Source organism: Microtus ochrogaster, unplaced genomic scaffold, assembly GCF_000317375.1.
Source record: "Microtus ochrogaster isolate Prairie Vole_2 unplaced genomic scaffold, MicOch1.0 UNK112, whole genome shotgun sequence".
NCBI classification, from domain to species: domain Eukaryota; kingdom Metazoa; phylum Chordata; class Mammalia; order Rodentia; family Cricetidae; genus Microtus; species Microtus ochrogaster.
This window is the reverse complement of record NW_004949210.1, coordinates 116,178-136,555: the sequence shown is the minus strand read 5'-3', so window position 1 is coordinate 136,555 and position 20,378 is coordinate 116,178. Positions and strand designations below refer to the sequence as shown.

Here is a 20,378-nt window from a genome sequence, read left to right as displayed (position 1 = left end):
TCTGTGGTGCTTTCCAGAGCTTGAGTCTCCAAGGTTAGCACATAATGTTTTGGTTAACTTTAAGTTTTCTGTCTCAAAGTTTTTACTTCAAGGCCCTGTGAGAAAGGAGAAGCCTGAAATGGCTCCTGGCAGATGGTAGGAACCTACTGTTGAAGAAACAAAACAATTTGCTCATATGACTTGGAGAAACAAAGCTAGTACTGACATTAAAGCTTCCTTCCAACTGACTAACTTTCACAGTACTGGATGGTGCTATGTAGACTGCTGGGAGAAAGGAAGTCATCGGCAGTCTTGCTCGCCTATGTGTATATAGGACTCTGGTGTATGTGGTGAGGAATGCACACAAGTTCCTGCTCATGACTGAGAAACTATTGACAGTTGAGTCCTGTAAGAGGAAGAGGAATCAATTTTCTTCAGGAATGTGGTACCTGGTAGATTGACCATGCACCAGTGCATGGATCCACACTCATCTATATAAGGGCAGCATTAATTAAACTCACTGAATTATGAACTAATAATAATGGAAATTTGAATCAAATTACAATGAGATAGAATCCCACACTTACTAGAATAGCCTTTTTTATTAAAAATAGTTTTTTTCACACATCATATTTTGACTGTGGTTTCCCTTCCCCTAATTCTTTCCAGATCCTCCCCACCACTCTGCCCACTCAAAGCCACACTTTTTCTTGATCTCTCATTAGAAAAACAAACAGGCATATCAAATTTAAAAAAGAAATAAAATAATAATAAAATAAAATAACAAACAAATAGACCTGATTAGGACCAAACAAACAAATTAACAGGAAAAAAGAGCCAAAGAAGAAGCACTGGGTGCTCCATCATCCTCAGACCAGCTCTGCATCAGTGCCCCAGCTGCAAATACTCTCGTACACACAGCTCCATCTATGCATCCATATCACCCCAACCCAAACTACTGGAGGTGAAGAGGCAATTGTTTGAACTAAGGCTGTATTTTCATAGCAGACATACCAATGTTGCTTCTATAGATGATATTCTACTCTCAGAGTAGTACTGCAGACCAGCCTTGATGCCCTGAGCCATTGGGCTGAGTATCTTACAATTGAATGAGACCCCAGTCAGAGACAAGTGACATCTTTTTGTTGCTGTTTTGTTTTTTTCAAAATTTAACACTTTATTGATTCTTTGGGGATTTTACACCATGCATCTTGACCCTACTATCTCCCCATCCCTTCACAGTCACCCGACCTTGCAACCTCCCCACTCCCAATATAAAGCAAAATAAAATTTAAAAGAAAAAGACAAAAAAAAAAGAAGCACTGGGTGTCCATATAAATGCATACATACATACATTCACACAGAGAGATAAAAGTCAGAAACCATAATATATAAGCAAAGGACCAAAAGAATAAAAAAGGCAGGAAGGAAGGAAGGACGGACGGAAGGAAGGAAGGCTCAAACAATGTATTAGGAGACAAAAAAAAGGCCAAAAGAAACTACCGCAACAACAAAAACACTTCTCCAAAATTACCATTTTGTTTGTTTTGTGTTGGGCATTTACTGCTGGGCATGACTCTTCCTCTTAAATGTGTTTTGTATGCCCAGTGAAACTTTGTTAGACAAAACTAGTTTTTCCTTTGTGAGTAGTCATCAGTTGAAAATAGCTTCCGGGTTAGGGATGGGGTCTTGTGTCCACTTCCCATTTCAGTTCTGGGACCCTGTCTGGTTTAAACTGTGCAGGCCCTGTGCATGCTGCCACAGTCTCTGTGAATTCATATTGTATCACTCTTTTTGTGTCTAGAAGGCTTTGTTTCATTGCTATTGTTGTTCTTATTTTGCTGGCTTTCTTGTTTGCGGGGTTAGAGGGTAAAGACGTTATGCGGGAAAAGGAGACACAGACACGCGGCGGTCCCACGTGGGTGCACTTTAATGGGGGAGGGGTAACGACAATAAGGTACAGGTGTGCGGAAACGAAAGGGGGGGGAGGGATCGTGGTGACCCTCGCCTTTTAACGAGGAATGCAAAGGCTTCTGGGAATGTGTCCAGCAACCAGGGGAATGCTGGGAGCTGTAGTTTCGCAAAGAAACAACAGCTATCTTCCATTTTCCTGGCTCTTACAATCTTTCTACCACCTCTTCTGCAGGGTTACATGAGCCCTGAGGGCAGGGATTTAATGGAGACGGTCCATTTAGGACTGAGTGTCCCAAGGTATCTCACTCTCTGCACATTCTCTAGCTAGGGGTCTCTGTATTTGTTCTCATCTACTACAGGAAGAAGCTTCTCTGATAATGGCTAAGCAAGACACTGATCTTTGAGTATAGTAGAATGTCATTAGGAATCATTTTCTTGCTATATTGCATAGTGGAACAGTAGAATTTGGTCTCCCCTTATGTTAATGGCCTAATGAGTCTGAGGTTCTTGGCAAATCTAGCAGTGTCAGTCATGGGTTCCATAACTTTAAACTAGGAATACAAAGCCAGTGGGAGCTCCACTGGGTGTGCTTGCTTGGTTGCTTGATTTGGCATGGTTACACAACCTTCTTCAAAAGAAAATCTTTTTTACCGTGTTGAAATACTTTGGACTGTGTGGTCATTTTTTTTTTGCGAACTCAGACATTTTGCTACCCTTGGCTTTGTCTTCCTAATGCATAGAGCCCCTGTACTGCACTCTCAGTGGTCAGAATTCAGCCGCACATGTGTATGCAGTTGCCTAGTTTAAAGTTGATAAGCAGAACGTAATTTTTAGCAGAGAGTACAAACTTAAGGACATATTTTTATTCATATTCCTTGGATGAATTTTGAATCGCTGACAAGTGGCTTCTTTATATTTTTTTGGGGGGGGGTGCAATGAACTTTATTGATGGTGTTCAAGAGTGTAGGGCTCCCTAAGCCCCTCTTGCTATTCTGGGGGTCTGGGATGGAAACTGTAAAGGAGATGCTCAGTGTCAAGGGTTGAGTTAGGACAGGGACTGCTCAGCAGCCGAGGGCCTCTCTTGTGTCCTAGCTGGGATGGGTGGTCCAGGGTGGGTTTCTTACTCCTTGGAGGCCATGTAGGCCATGAGGTCCACCACTCTGTTGCTGTAGCCGAATTCATTGTCGTACCAGGAAATGAGCTTTACAAAGTTGTCATTGAGAGCAATGCCAGCCCCAGCATCGAAGGTGGAAGAGTGGGAGTCACTGTTAAAGTCAGAGGAGATGACCTGGTCCTCAGTGTAGCCCAGGATGCCCTTCAGTGGGCCCTTGGATGCCTGCTTCACCACCTTCTTGATGTTGTCATACTTGGCAGCTTTCTCCAGGCGGCATGTCAGATCCACGATGGACACATTGGGGGTAGGAACACGGAAGGCCATGCCCGTGAGCTTTCCGTTCAGCTCTGGGATGACTTTGCCCACAGCCTTGGCAGCACCAGTGGATACAGGGATGATATTCTGGGCAGCACCACAGCCATCTCGCCACAGCTTCCCAGAGGGGCCATCCACAGTCTTCTGGGTGGCTGTGATGGCATGGACTGTGGTCATGAGTCATTCCACGATGCCAAAGTTCTTCATGGATGACCTTGGCCAAAGGGGCTAAGCAGTTGGTGGTGCAGGAACCATTGCTGACAATCTTGAGGGAATTGTCATCCTTGTCATGGTTCATACCCATCACAAGCATGGGGGCATCGGCAGAAGGGGTGGAGATGATGACCCTTTTGGCCCCAACCTTCAAGTGGGCCCCAGCCTTCTCCATGGTGGTGAAGACACCAGTTGACTCCACAACATACTCGGCACCGGCATTCCCCCATTTGATGTTGGTGGGATCTCGCTCCTGGAAGATGGTGATGGCCTTCCTGTTAATGACAAGCTTCCCATTCTCAGCCTTAACTGTGCCTTTGAACTTGCCATGGGTGGAGTCATACTGGAACCATGTAGGTGAGGTCGATGAAAGGGTCATTGATGGCAACAACATCCACTTTGCCAGAAGTAAAGGCAGCCTTGGTAACCAGGCGTCCAATACGGCCAAATCTGTTCACTCCGACCTTCACCATCATGTCTCTGGAACAAGGCTGGCATTGCAGGAAAAGAAGCGGCTGTCTCTAGAACAGGGAGGAGCAGAGAGCCGCTTCTTTATATTTTTAATGAAGCTTTGTCTTGTTTAATACTTTATGATTAAATAAAAAACATTTTATTTACACTTCCCACAATTTTCCCTCTTTTACATTATACTTTTACTTTTTCTTCAAATTCAGTGACCACTGCCTGATTTTTCTGTTATATGATATTCATCAGTAGGATATTATGATAAGATAATTTTGGCAGTTATTGCTGTTGTGATTAGTCATTGGATTATGCCTCATTTGTATGGAATTACAGAACATCAAATTCTAATAGTGACTCATGGAGTATGACAGGATGGAGGTCATTACCTCATTGCATTTTCCAAACCATCATTTTATGGATTAGAAAAATGGCCATTTATTCTTTAAATATTCTACCAGAAAACTTGTAGAAATGAGTAACATTTTGAGCAAAGTGACAGGATACAGCAACAAAATCAAGTAGCCTTTCTATAAACTAGTAACAGACATACAGACAACAAGGTCTTAAACACATTCTCATTCATAATAACTAACCAAGGAGGTAATAGAGCTCTGCAATGAAAATGTCAAATCTCTGAAGAGATAAAGACACTAGAAAATGAAAAGACATATTATGCTCTTGGATTGGTAAGATTAATATTATAAAAATGAATATTAACCTATGAGTGAGTACATGTGATAATTGTCTTTCTGTGTCTGGGTTATCTCACTCAGAATAATGTTTTCTAGCTCCATCCATTTTCCTGCAAAATTCAAGATGTCGTTATTTATTTCTGCTGTGTAGTACTCCATTGTGAAATGTACCCCATTTTCCTTATTTATTCTTTGGTAGGTGGTTTTTAGACATAAAACAAAGAAAACCAGCCTGCAAATCACAATCCCAGAGAACTTAGACAACAATGAGGACACTAAGAGAGACTTACATAGATCTACTCTACATGGGAAGTAGAAAAAGACAAGATCTCCCGAGTAAATTGTTTGCATGGGGACCTTCGGGGACGGTTGAATGGGGGAAGGGAGAGGCAGGAAGGGGAGGAGAGAAAAATGTAGAGCTCAATAAAAATCAATTAAAAATGAATATTACCAAAAGCCATGCATATATTCAATGCAATCCAAATCAAAATTCCCATCTCACTCTTCAAAGAAATAGAAACAACTGTGTTCAAAGTCATGTAGAATCACAAAATTCACTGGATAGCCTAACAGCCCATAGTAATTAAAGGGACTCTTGCCAGCCTGAGCATGGCAGGCCTTGCCCTTCTCTATTCCCTCTGCCTTACTAAAAGCCATTAGATTGCATTCCTAAAGCTAGCCAACTAGGTCCATTCCCTTATTTGACTACTTCCTCCTCCTGAGACTGATTACTAAGGTCCATGTATCAAAGTATTGGAGTTCAGCAATCAAACCCCTCCCCCTTTCCCTCATCTAATTAGCATGCCCAATTAAAACTAAACACTTCATTCTAACACGGGGTTTCTCCTTTTACCTTTATAAGCCGCCATTTGCCTTTGAGTCATGTCTGTCTCCTCTCTATCCAGAGGCAGTCCTTTGTTCTCCAAGAACAGATACCCCTTCCCCTCCTCTCTTGTTCCTTTCCCCTCTTCCCTTATCCTCTGTCTCCTGACTTTGTCTCTTATTCCCTCCCCTTTGTCCCTCTGGTGCAAATCTCCTTTGTTCTGCATGTGAAAATAATCTATTTTCAATAAAAGGGAACAGATGAAAATAAAAAGAAAATATATAGTGAAGAGTTCAAACAATTTTTTAATTTATTTATTATGTATACAATATTCTGTCTGTGTGTATGTCTGCAGGCCAGAAGAGGGCACCAGACCTCATTACAGATGGTTGTGAGTCACCATGTGTTTGCTGGGAATTGAACTCAGGACCTCTGAAAGAGCAGACAATGCTCTTAACCACTGAGCCATCTCTCCAGCCCCTTCAAACAACTTTTTATATATGATACCAAACTCCATATTGTTAAGCCAATAAGAGGAATTTAAAAAAGAAGTTATGGTCAAAATATTGATAACTTGAATTTTATAAAGTAAAATTTATAATAACATGTAAAATAATGGCATAAAGTTCAACAGCTAATATTCCTTTCTGCCCAATCCATAAAAGACAAATAAAAAGAAACATGGGGCAAGGAATGTATATTAAAAAGTAGAAATCAAATAGCAAAATAATAACACAAATGTATATTTTACCAATGTTTAGAGTAAAGGCAACAATATCTACAAAACAGTAACATACTAAATTCAATAGTACATTAAAAGGGTAATATGCTACTGTCAAATGTGACTTAAATCTGGGATTCAAATGGTTCTATAAAATGAAACTCATTCAACAATATATATGTTGTTTACAGACAAAAGAGAGAAAAATAAGTGGTCACTTTAGTTATTGCAGGCAAAATTCAATATTTTTCATGATACTATCATTCAGTTAAACAAGAATACAAGACAGTTCCCTGAATACAGAAAGGCAGATATGAAAATCCCACTGGAGAAAGACTGAAAGCTTTTTATTGTCAGGATCAAGGAAGTATTTCAATCTTTGTCACTGTTGTTAAAATTAACATTGGACGTATTAACCAAAACATTAGGCAAGAAAGGTATTATATTAGGTTCAAATTGAAAGCAGAAAAGAAATGGAATTATGTATTTCCAGTTGGCATGACTTTATATAGAGAAACCCAGAAAGCTTTCAGAAGAAGAGTTTAGAATAATTCACTTAAACAAAGTTTAATAAAGCAAAATCTAAACAAAAAGTTCATAGTATTTTCATATGCAAAAGCCATCAAAACTGGAGATAAGAAAAAGCATTCCATTATTTATTTCATAAATAATTCCATGCTATTTAAAAATGAAAAAAGTCCTAAACAAAAACGAAAGATTATCTAAATTGAAAACTTGAAAATACAGGCAAAAAATACTAACGATCAAAAATGTAAAGACACATTATAATCATAGATTGTAACCGTGAATTATAGTTAAAATACATATACTACCCCAAATGGCCTATAGACTCAATTACATACCTATCAAAATTCTACTGGAATTTTTACATGAATAGGAAAATTTATTCTAAATTTCATATAAATTCTCAAGGAACCTGAATAATTAAAAAATTAAGTTGAAGAAATTATTTTCTTATTTTGAAACTTATTACCAATGTATAGCAATAAAACAATTCACTTCTGGAATGTGAAGAGAAGAATAAACTGGTCCAATAGAAGAGAAAGCTTACAGTATTTTTTTTTTTGCATGGTAGCCCATAACTTTATTTCTAGCACTTGGGACACAGAGGAAGGTGGACCTGTGATTTATAAACCAGCTTTGTCTACAAAATGAGTTCCAGGACAGCGAGTGGCTACACAGAGAAATACTGTCTCAAACAATTACAACATTGTCAGTGTGTCAGGGGACAGTCTCAACCTCACAATATTTATGCAGCCAAGTCTCCTCTACGGCACTATCTCTCCAACAACAATTTAACCATGCCTAGTTTACTAAAGATAAAAAATTAAGGTAAAGCTTCTTTATCCACCCCAAGAAATACACGAACTTGAGTTTTTCTTGCCTAATATCTCCACCTTTCATTGTGGAATCTAGGGTTATCATAATTTTTGACATGTCAGCATGTCTTTAAGTCAAGTTTCTGTTTGTTTGTTTTTGATTTTTTTTAAAAAGAAAACTTTCTTTTTTCATTATACATACCAAAGTTCCCACTTCCTCCCCTCCTCTCATTCCCTCTACATACCCTTCCACCCCACCCCCATCCAATCCTCAGAGAGGGTAAGGCATATTGCTTTGGGGAAGGTTCAAGTACCTCCCTACTATATCTAGGCTGAGCAAAGTATCTATCCAAAAAGAATAGGTTCCCAAACAGCCAGTACATGTAGTAGGGATAAATCCTGGTGCCACCGGCAGTGGCCCCTCAGTCTGCTCCAGCCGTGCAACTGTCAACCACATTCAGAGGAACAAATTTGGTCCTATGCTTGTTCCTTCAATATGGCGATTTCTCAGAAAATTAGGAAACAACCTTCCTCAAGACCCAGCAATACCACTTTTGGGTATATATCCAAAGGATGCTCAATCGTGCCACAAGGACATGTGCTCAACTATGTTCATAGCAGCATTGTTTGTCATAGCCAGAATCTGGAAACAACCTAAATGCCCCTTGACCGAAGAATGGATAAGGAAAATGTGTTACATTTACACAATGGAGTACTACACAGCAGGAAAAAAAACGACATCTTGAATTTTGCAAGAAAATGGATGGAGCTAGAAAACATCATTTTGAGTGAGGTAACCCAGACCCAGAAAGACAATTATTACATGTACTCACTCATAAGTGTTTTTTAAACATAAAGAAAAATAGCCTACAAGTCACAATCCCAGAGATCCTAGACAACAATGAGGACCCTAAGAGAGACATACATAGATCTATATATATGGGACGTAGAAAAAGACAAGATCTCCTGAGTAAATTTGGAGCATGGGGAGCATGGGAGAGGGTTGAAGGGGAGGGGAGAGGCACTGAGGGAGCAGAGAAAAATGTAGAGCTCAATAAAAAAAGGAAATTTGAAAATGTGAAACCAGAACAAAATTAGTTATAAATGATGACATTTATTAACTTATAATTTAAATAACATGAGTAAAAAAATAAAAAATAAAACAATTTGGTGACTGCTATCAGACCAACCACAGAAACATTACATCAGCTGTACATGGAAAGAATCCTGACAATTTTGACTAGATTTAACCTTGTCTTTCTTTAACTAGCTATGTGATTTTCAAGTATGTATTTACTATTTCCTTGCCCATAAAAAGAACTGTTTATTGGGACTGTAGCATTGACAACAGATGTCCAATATAAAGTTGCTAAATTACTCAATAAACTTAGTTAAAATAATGTATGTGAAGACCAGGCACACAGTAAGTGCCTAATAAGTATTTAAAGCATCGTGAATTTTGAAGAAATCTTCAATATATATTCTCTGTGTGATTTGATTTGGCTTTATCTTAATGTATCAAATGATTTTATATAGTTAATAGAGTTATACATGTTTGGTGTAGAAGATTATCAAATTACTTATATTTATAGACTGAGAAATGTCTTTGAATATTGGTAACATAATTATTAAGGACATGAGATTTTTCTCAGAATGATAAGACAGTAGCAAGAGGAAAATAAATAACTCCATCAGCCAGATTAGAAGAGAGTGGTAATCAAAGAAGAAAATATAGAAAAATAGTGAAACACCTTGAAATGCATAAAAATGTAAAAAGGTTAAATAAAACTAATAATTAGAGAGAATTTCATGCTGCTGAGTATTCTACATTTCTATAAAAGTAATATTTTGTGGAAAAATTAGCAATTGGCAGAAAAATACAGCTATTTCAATTGTATATAGCATTTTAGGATAATTATGATTGACTACATTTTATCAGGATCATTAAGTTTTAGCATCTTTTTTCAGAAATACATTCAAATCTTTCTGTTTAGAGATTACCATTTATAAATGATAGGGTGCATTTGTATACAAATGTATGTTTACTTTTGTCTTTTTAGAATGAATGATCATGTTTCTAAATCAAATAGAATGTACTTACTTAGAGGTGGCCTCCCAAGGTACTCAATGTCTACTATAGTTTCATTATTTGAGAGGCAGGTTGTGTAGTGTGTGCTTTAGAGGATTTATCACTTATCTTTACTAAATGATGATACTCGGGATAGAATCAGGAGCACATAAATACAAGCCTCAAAGGGGTCAACAATCTAAATTCAAACATTAAGGACCTTTAAATGGAAATGAAAAGTTGGAAAAGGAAAGCACAAAGTAAATCTTAAAAGAAAATCATGAAAGTGAAGACAAACAAAAGGGAATCAAAGAATCTAAAATTTAGATTGAAAAGAAAAACAAAATTGACAAAAATTGGAGTAGCAATGAAAAAAATAGAGTATATATACTTATATATATAAATATTTAAATATATATAAATAGAGTATATATACTTATTAAGTAGAGTATATATATATACATATATATGCTATGAAATGAAAGTAAAAAATATGTTAGTCTTCTGTAGAAACAATGAAACAATTGTAGTAGAATATAGTAAGTTGGAAAGTTTAATAACCTAGATGACATGTACAATTTCCTAGAACCCAAATGTACAACTATCTGAAGAAAAGTAAGAAGCCAGAACATAACCATGACAAATAAAAATATTAATTACATAGGCAAAATTCCCAACAAATAACAAGACTGTGTGGTTCACTATGACTTCCACTAAAGACTTAGATAAGTACGTAGTGCAGTTGTGTATCCCTATAATCATAGCACTTGAGAGGAGGCTATTTTAGCAAGTTCCAATCCAGGTTGTGTTATATATGCAGATCTTATAAGAAAGAAAGAAAAAGGGTACAGTTATGTTTTTGTAAGCTCTTTAAAAAAATAGTTGAAAACACTTTTGACTCATTTTATAAGACAGAATTAACATGGTAGCAAAGCAATACACTGAAATCACAAAAAGGAAGTCTACCCCTTTTGAAAATAAACAGAATTATTTAGTAAAATAGCAGCACATTTAATTTATTGATATATATTTAGATAAAATCATACTTAATAAAAGTGTAGTATTTATCTCAAAAATGCTAGAGTAGGTCAAAATAAACATAAATGTTCCACATCAGAATAGAAATAAATCTTACTAAAAGGACTCAACTAAAAATGGGGGGAAATCTATTTGCCTGAATATGGACGATGTACATAATCAAGAGTTGAAAAGATGGCCTGCCAGGTGGAGGAGGGCCATATAGACCGGTCTTTATAATTGTGGTCCCATCCTTGGGGGTTATAATCCGGGTGGAGGAGAGACACAAATCCAATCCTGCGCTCCCTGGGGTGGCCCTGTAAAGGGGTTTTGACGTTGGGCCACTCCCCTTACATTGGGCGCCTGTGTTTGAGCTGGCTGGTACAGAATTGGTGAGTAAGGGCCCCCAACCAGGGCCCCTTTCCGGTTTCCCTGAACCCCAGTAGCAGAGACAGGGGCTAGGGGGTTGTCCATATTATCGGTCTTGGATTTGCATTCACTTGCCCAATGTCTGCCCCGCCTGCATCGGGGGCAGGGTCCCCGGGGGGCCACCCCCTCTGTTCTCAGGACCATTTTGATTATTTCCAACCATTGGTTGAGAAGGGCATTCTCTTGCAAAATGTCCCAGCTGACCACAGGCGAAACATGTCTTCCCTCCAGGGCGAGAGTGTCCCCTTTGTCCCTGAAATACTGCGCCAATGGTCAGGCTGATTGACTTTGATAGCTGATGGCCAAAAGTATCTACCTCATTACACACTTTAATCATACCAGAAACATCAGTGTCCCTCATTTTTCCCCTTAATGCAGCTTTGCATGCTGTATTGGCATTTTCGAAGGCGAATTGTTTGACCAAACTCCCTTCCATTTCCTCCGGCCCCAAGATCCTTTCTGCTGTTTCTTGGAGCTGACCCATAAACTGGGCATATTGCTCCTGAGGCCCCTGAATGATCTTAGTGAGCAGGGTGGTAGTGGCGCCAGTGGAGGGAACTGCCCTCCAAGCTGCCAGGGCAGCCTGCGCTGTCTGGGAAAGTATTCCTGATGATAATCCCCTTTGCCTCTTTTCATCCACAAACTTGCCTTTGCCAGCGATTTTATCAGCTGTCCAGGAGGCAGTCTGACTTAATGGGTTTCTTCTATTTTTGCTAGCAAGGGCCTCAGGCCTATCGAGAAACTCAGGCTTCCAGGTCAGGTACTGCCCTCTAGTCAGCACTGACTGGACCACCTTGCTCCATTCTATAGGCAACATAAATCCTTCTCCTGCTAATCCCTCCAATATAGAAAAAGTAAAAGGTGCATTTATCCCATAATTTTTAACAGCAGAATGAAGATCTTTAATATGTTTAATTTTTAATTTTTTTATATATGGGCTGAAAGGTTTCACATTCATTTTGTTCAGGTTCTTCCTCCAAATCAGAGTCCACCTGATCTTGATCATAATTGTCCTCTTGTCTTGATTCTAGCCCCAGGGGGTCTACTGTGGTATCAGGTTGAGGCACAGCAGCCTCCCCCGCTTGTCTAACCTGTGACCGGATCAGGACTGAATAAGCCATTTTACGATTAAGTCTAGAGTTTGCCTGTCTGTCTAAAGTCAGGCCCTTTCCCATAATGAATTGTAAGTCCCGAATCTGAGAGGAAAGGTCTGAGAGTTCATGTGGTATTGTAAGCACTTGCTTGAGACCCCCTATTTGCGCCTTAAGGGCAGCCTTTGTATTAAACAATTCCTGAATCAAAGGAGTGGGCAAAGGCATGCTATTGGGTTTGGCCAAGGCGTAAGGCAGCGGCACCAGAAATCTTTTTTGGCTGACTGAGAAAGACGCGAGGAGCTTTACCTCCTCTGTCATAACTCTCTTCCCCATATCTAGCCATTTTTTCCTGTAGCTCATTCTCAGACTCTGAATCCAAAAGCTCCAAATCTCTCCGGCTGGGTTTGGTTTCATCTTTTTTTTTTTTTTAAGCGGCCAGTGAAGGATAAATGCCTTTAGGCGTTTTTTGGTTCTTATCTCCAGCGGACACAGTCCCCTTTTTGGAGAGCTATTGTAGGTTTAACAGGTCCTGGGAAGGGGCCTCGGGAATACTAATTATAACCGAAGGACAGGGGGAAGGGCTCTCATTCTTGTTATCTTTACGAGTTGGCCTGCGGGAGGCCTCTAAGAATTCAGTGACTATTGTTAAGAGACGGGAACCATCCCCTCCCTTTTCTGGACTATTTACTACGTCCCTGATCAGGAACCAGTAATTAAGAACAATCTCTGGCACATAATTACCTGCTTTAATCATCATCTCACTAAGATCTTTGCCCACCTTGTCCCAAGTTTTAGGGTGTATTTTTGGGCTGGTTAAAACTAACCAAGGGCATTTTTCATCTATAAAACAAAAAAATTCAGCTAAATCTCTCTTACTCCCCTCTCCCTGAGTGACTGTTTAAATTCTTGTATGAATTTCTCTTCCTTTGAAAGTGATTGTCTCTGTCTCCTTTGGTGGGTGGACCTTGGACCTCCCACAGGTCAGGGAACCCTGATTGCTCTTCCAGCTGATGAAGGAGGGGGACTTGATCAGGGGAGGGGGAGGGAAATGGGAGGCGGTGGCGGGGAAGAGGCAGAAATCTTTAATAAATAAATAAATTTAAAAAATAAAAAAAAATAAAATGGAAAGTGATTGTCCCATGTCCTGCAGATCTGTCCGAGTCCTACAGCCAGCAGAACCTTCTCTTTATTTTTGTTGCCCCGGGACCACGCTTCATCGTCTGAGAGTTGGCTGTACTTCAAGTCCCTGGTTCGGGGGCCATTGTAACCCGCCCAGCAGGTCCAGTTATTCCAGGGTCTGAAGGGGCACTACCTGAAAGAGAGCAGCAGGTCCAGTTATTCCAGGGTCTGAAGGGGCACTACCTGAAAGAACATGGGCGAGAAAGGGAAAGAAGACCAAGCAGGCAAACAGGATTCTCTTCTCAATTTGTCAAGGTCTTCCTTTATTGAAGCAAGCTTTAGTCTTAAATATTCCTCAGTGAGGAACTCGGGAAGGGGGAACTGGAGAAGGGGGAAGGGATTCAGCAGCTCAGCTTGGCAGCTAAGCAGGACAGTTGCAAGGTCAGTGGCTAGAACACCTGCTGTTAGCAGCAAGCAATGAAAACACTCCTTGGTGCTTTCCAGAGCTTGAGTCTCCAAGGTTAGCACATAATGTTTTGGTTAACTTTAAGTTTTCTGTCTCAAAGTTTTTACTTCAAGGCCCTGTGAGAAAGGAGAAGCCTGAAATGGCTCTTGGCAATGGTCAGCATCATTAGTCAGTAGGGAAATGCAAAATTAATACACTTAACTGTCATCAGCATAGCTATAATAATTCATAAAATCATAAATTTTGTGCTAGTGAGAATGTGGGGAGATTAGTAAAATACATTTCTTAGTGAAAATATAAAATAGTGTACATCTTTTAAAAAGCAGTTTTGCATTTCCTTATAGAGTTTAAATATGAAGTTATCATGTGCCATAGAAATTCACTTTCTGTATGTAGAATCTTTTAGAAATAGTTAAAAATATTCGAACATATGTAAAGCATAAAAGGTTTGTTACTATAAACATTTGTTTATAGAAATATTATTTAAAATCCCCACCCAACTGTCCATCCATTGATGAACATCTAAATACAATGTACTCTAACCATCCAATAGAATATTATTCAACAGAAGGAAATCTGGTGATGAAACATACGTCAATGTAAATGAATATTAGATGCATTATGCTAAGTGAAAAAGCCTTACACAGAAGGTCGCATATTATTTGTCACCATTTAGTATGAAATATCCATGGAAGGAAAATTCATACAAATCAAAAGCAAATTAGTGGTTGGGAATAATTAGGACAAAAGGAGAAACTACTGGAAGTCTAAATATGTTCAGCTTTCCTTTTGGAATTAAGACAATATTTAATATTAGACATAAATGACCTTTGGATAACAATGTGAATGTATTAAATGCAACCAAACCCTGAAATGGCTAATTGGTTAATTTTATGCTACATTATATAAAACAATGTTTTTGTGCTGTGGGATAACCTTTCTGTATGCTGTGAATATGTTTTATTACCATTGGTTAATAAAGAGCTACTTTCGCCTATAGCAAGGCAGAATAGAACCAAGCAGGAAATCCAAACATAGATACAAAAAGAAGAAGGGTGGAGATCGAAGAAACACCAGCCAGCTGCCCAAGAAGCAAGATGCTGGTAGAGTGGTAATGCCACATACATGTGGCAATACATAGGTTAATAGAAATGGGTTAATTTAAATGTAAGCGCTAGTTAGTAATAAGCCTGAAGTATTAGGCCAAGCGGTTTATAATTAATATTAAGTCTCTGAGTGCCTATTTAGAAGTGGCTGTAGCACCCAGGGGAGGGGCAGACAGCACAAAAAAAGCCTCTGTTTACATTTTTGCTTATTTCTAAATCAAAATTTTAAGTTTGTATGTGTTTATAATAGACAGCATAATGGCTTAATACTTGTATACCTTATGAAAGATTAATTCAGTCTATTTAATATGCTACCTACCAATTTTGTCATTTTGTGCAAAGAATGCTTCAAATCCGTTGTCTTAAAAATTTTTTAAGTATACAATACATTGTTATTAACATAATTCCCATCTTATACAAAAAAAAATCTTGATTTATTCCTCCAATCTGATAGTTTTTATCCTATTATCAAATCTCCCAGTTGTAGACATAAGTTTCTGTCCTGCCTGGTCCCACAGCTGTTCAATCCCAAATAAACACACAGATGCTTACATTAATTATAAGCTGGACTATTACCTCAGGGTTATTATTAACTAGCTCTTACAACTTAAATTAACCCATACTTCTTGTCTGTGTTTAGCCGTGTGGCTTGGTACCTTACTCAGTGAGGCATTCTTATCATTCTTCCTCTGTGTCTGGCTAGTGACTGACTCTCTGCCTTTCTTCTCAGAATTCTCTTAGCCTGGTCTCCCTGTCTATACTTCCTGTCTGGCTACTGGCCGATCAGAGTTTTATTAAACTAAGACAAGTGACAAATCTTTACAGTATACAAGAGCATTATCCCGCAGCACACAGTCTTGTCTTTATCTTTATTTCATGACAAAGACCTTCAGTAGGCCACCACTGAGTATGATACAGGCTGTGGCCTTTGCTATATGACACTGTTGTGTTAGGGTACAGCACATCTATATCTAAGTTATTAAAAAACAATTATCATGAAAGAATGTTAAAGTTCGTTAAATGTTTCTCTGCATCTATTGATGAGATTTTTCACACAACAAAAAAATTCAAAATTTACTGTAAAATTGCAAAATACCACAGCAATAATAAAATGCTAAGTAGAGCAAAACAAAAGTTTTTGTGCTATCTGTAAAAAATAGAATGGATCACCTTCCTGACTTCCATTCTATCATATTATAAGGTAACACACAGAGATTAAAGGATATTGTAGTTTGTGTTGCCTAGCCCTCGTCTCAAGAAAACTGAAATTACTCAGGTGGCTTTGATTGAGTTCATCTCACTTTGTTCTCTATACAGCACAAATATGTTAGGTTTTTGTTTGTTTTAATAATATTTTCATTAATTTTTGGAGAAATTTTACACAGTGGGCTTTAATTATTTTCACACACATCTTCCCCAGCACTTCCTTAAACGTACCCTCTCCACCCTCATATGTCTCTACACCCACCTTCTTTGTTTTTCTTAACTCCCATTGAGTCTAATTTGTTGCTCACTTATTCTTGGGGCCTGCCCTAGAATGTTGTCACACCATTAAAGAAAAATGACTCTCTCTCTTTTTGCTAGTAGCTACCAAATGCCAATAGCTCCATAGCTGCTAGGGGTGGGAGTTAAGGACCGCCTCCCCTCTCCATGCTGAGCCTGTCTGGCTTGAGCTGGCACAGGTGTTGTGCATCTTGTCATAATTGCTCTAAGTTTATATATGCAGTTGCCCTGTTGTGTCTGGAAAACAACAGGTCCTTGAAGTTGTCCACCACCTATCACTCTTATAACCTATCACTCTTAAAATCTTTTAACTCCCTATTGCTCAAAGATTGCTGATCCTATATGATCCAAATGTTTTATCAGAGGACTTTATGCTACCAGCCTCCAGTATATAACTCCGAGATTGGGCTGAGAAGAAGCATACAGAATATCAAAGAATGAGAAAATTATCTGGACTTTAAGTAAACAATATTTAAAAACTGCTGCTAAACCAAAATTGCTAGGAAGTGTTTGCGGAATGTCTTATAATAGCCCCAGACTAAAAGGAAAGTCCACCATACATTATATTAAGCATCAAGGAGTGTATGCAGCAAAATAAGAATTTGCATTGAACTGACTTTTAACATTCTACAGCTGTAGAAGAGTTAAAAATAGGTTGTTACAAAGAGTAGCAAAAATACATGGTGAATGTTGTAAGTTTTATAAATAGAAATTGTTTCACAGCTAATATAGAGTGAAATCTTGAACTTACAGATCATCCAACTGGAACTTTATTTTTAGGCTTGGAAAAAGTTAATTTCTGAGTAACTTCGTTCATGTTGAAAACTAATGTACTTATGTCTATTATAAATCCATTTAATCTTTTTGAGAAAATAGTCTTAATTAAAGAGTGTAGGATTTCAAAAGAAGGAACTCCTCATGTACAAAATTTGAAGCAACAAGTTATCCTTTACCAGTCACAATACATAATGAATAAAATACATATTCCATTTTCCCAAATTCCAAAATAAAGGCACCACAAATTACCACAAAAGCTTCAGTATCCAAGGCAAATATTTGCCATTTCTCATGCCATGATCTTTGTCTGAAATATTCACCTCTCTCTATATATGTGTGTGTATAAATATATAATACATTTAGAATATATTGCCTGGCGGTGGTGGCGCACGCCTTTAATCCCAGCACTCGGGAGGCAGAGGCAGGCGGATCTCTGTGAGTTCGAGGTCAGCCTGATCTACAAGAGCTAGTTCCAGGACAGGCACCAAAAGCTATGGAGAAACCCTGTCTCGAAAAATCCAAAAAAATAAAAAATAAAAAAATAAAATATATGTGGGGAGAGGTTATAGAGAAGTGCAGCTTTTCTGGAGGAAACGCCACAAGAACAGGCTTTGAGAGTTTAAAGTTTTACCCTATTTCCGGTTCACTCTATTTTTCAAGCTAGTAGTTAAGGATGTGAACTCTCAGCTTCCTGCCCAGGCCATCACACTTGATGCCCTGCTTCCCCACCATGATGAATTAAAGTTTACCCATGTCCTTTTGTAACTCATTTTGTCAGATCTACATATCTGTAGATATGTCACATTTGCTTTTCCATGGCTGTTGAAGGACATCTTGGTTGCTTCCAAGTCTTATAAATTTTAACAAACTCTTATATAAATATTTGCATTTACTAGGCTTCATCAAGAAACTATATGATTTTGGCTATTTTATTGATAGGAAAATTTTTTTCCTGGTTTCATGTCCTTATTCATTATTAATCTCTTGTGGCTTTCTGTTTCTTTGATATTCATTCTCACTAGTTTCTGTATTCTAGGAAATTGTCCACTTTTTATATTAGTCAAATTTAGACATGGACTTATTGATGAAAGTTGTCTATGATCCTTTTATAGCTGTGGTATTAGTTAGTTGCTCCTCTTTCACTTAGTGTTAAGAAAAAAATAAGAAGGGCAGCTTGGCCGGCACAGGGAAGTCCAATTAGCTCAAATCAAACCAAATCAAATGCCCATCATTTTATTAAGTACAGTGCTCTTGGGTGGCTGAGCACATGGAGGGGAAACAGGAGAGCAGGGAGCCCATGCAAGTCTGGAACCACATGTTTCTCCTCTGGGAGCCCACTTAAATACCCTATGGGAGTGGTCCTGACCCCTCCCTGGGGCATTCTGGGATTTGAAGTCCAAACCCATACAACTCCCTGGCCAGGGGGGCTGGGATGGAAGCCAGGGGCTGGGGGCTACACTCCAGACTTAACACTTAAGTTATTTGAAATTTCTTTCATTGTTCTCTCTTAGTCTATCAGTTTTTTCCTTTTTTCTTTTCATATTTTTTATTTAAAAAAATCACTTTTCATTTTACATACCAACCCCACTTCCCCCTCCTGACCCTTCACCTGCTCCTTCCACTTCGCTCCGTCCTACTCCTCATCAATTCCTCAGAGAAGGTGAGGCCTCCCCTGGGGAGTCAACCAATCTATCCCCAGAGGAAGGTTGTATTTTTTTTAATTATTGGATGGTAAATTACCATACACATTGAAACACTTACAGGCTATTGCCACTGTTATTGGTTACCCTCCACAACCTGACTATAAGAACCTATTGCTGGCCAGGCAGTGGTGGCTCAAGACCTTAATCCCAGCACTTGGGAGGCAGAGGTAGGCAAATCTCTGTAAGTTTGAGGGCAGCCTGGTCTACAAGAGCTAGTTCCAGGAGAGGTTCCATAGCTACGTAGAGAAACCCTGTCTTGAAAAACAAAAAACAAACAAAAATAATCTATTGCTGAAGTCACCACATACTGAGTCATAGAGCATTGGGAAATCTAGCTGGTACCCATCTGAAAGCTTTACATGCGTGCACTGGCTAGCTTTCAGTGATGGAAGGTACTATGAACACTGCCAAAGGAGGAAAGTTCTCTTCAGTCTCATCCAGCTGTGAACTAACTCTCTGACCTATAATAATGAAAATCCTGGCAAGATATCTCCACTGGTACAACAGTAGAAAGGATATCATGAGATTAATCAACTAATTATTTTTTACTGCATTTCAGACATGCTCTACAAGATTAAACCAATACCTGTCAAACAAGAAGGTCTCTGATTTTCTGGGACTACTACTACTATTTTTGATAAAATAACATGTAAACAATTTCTACTGACTTATTGCTATATGCATAGTTTAGTGCATCACTCAGCCCTCATCAGAGGAGCTTCTTCTTGCAGTAAATATCAATTAATGTAGAGATCCAAAACTGGTCATCATGCAGAAAATAAGAGACTTTGGACACTCATCACTAAATGGGACAGCTATAACTTACCATTCCCCTCAAGGTTCAGGGATCTTCACAGAAGAAGGGAAAAAAAACATTGGAAGAGCCGCAGGTGGTAAATGGTTTCAAGGAAACATCATCTAGATATAACTGGGCAGACTCACATATGAATTCATAGTGACGATTAAAGCATGTGCAAGAGCTGTATAAGGCAGACACAATCTCAGTATGGAGGACTGGGAGTGACATTGTAGTCCTCAGCCACAGCTGAGGAGCTATTAGAGCGGGAATGCTGCTGGGAAGTGGAGTCAGCTTGCTTTTCTGTTTTGTTTTGCTCTGGTTTTTGGAGACAGAGTTTCTTCATATTGCTTTGGAGCCTATCCTGAAACTAGCTCTGTAGACAAGGCTGGTCTTGAACTCATAGAGATCCGCCTGCCTCTGCCTCCCAAGTGCTGGGATTAAAGCCACGCACCACCACCACCCATCGAGTCAGTTTTCTTTAATGGTGTTATACCTGATATATTAACTAAACTCTATGGTAGGTCCCATGCTCAGGAGTAGTTGACCCAATGTATTAAAAAGGAAGACACAATGTGTAGAAAGAAAGAAAGAAAGAAAGAAAGAAAGAAAGAAAGAAAGAAAGAAAGAAAGAAAGAAAGAGATAAAGAAAGAGATAAAGAAAGAGATAAAGAAAGAGATAAAGAAAGAAAGAGATAAAGAAAGAGATAAAGAAAGAGATAAA

General features: G+C 38.7%; 1 protein-coding gene and 1 pseudogene across 2 annotated transcripts in view; one reads left to right on the top strand and one right to left on the bottom strand.

Moving 5' to 3' along the window:
* The window catches only part of Zc3h12b (zinc finger CCCH-type containing 12B), a 199,980-nt gene that overhangs the window by 102,236 nt on the left and 77,366 nt on the right, over positions 1 to 20,378 (top strand). The gene's annotated exons all lie outside the window — the stretch shown is intronic.
* LOC101988129 lies at positions 3,013 to 4,008 on the bottom strand (annotated as a pseudogene).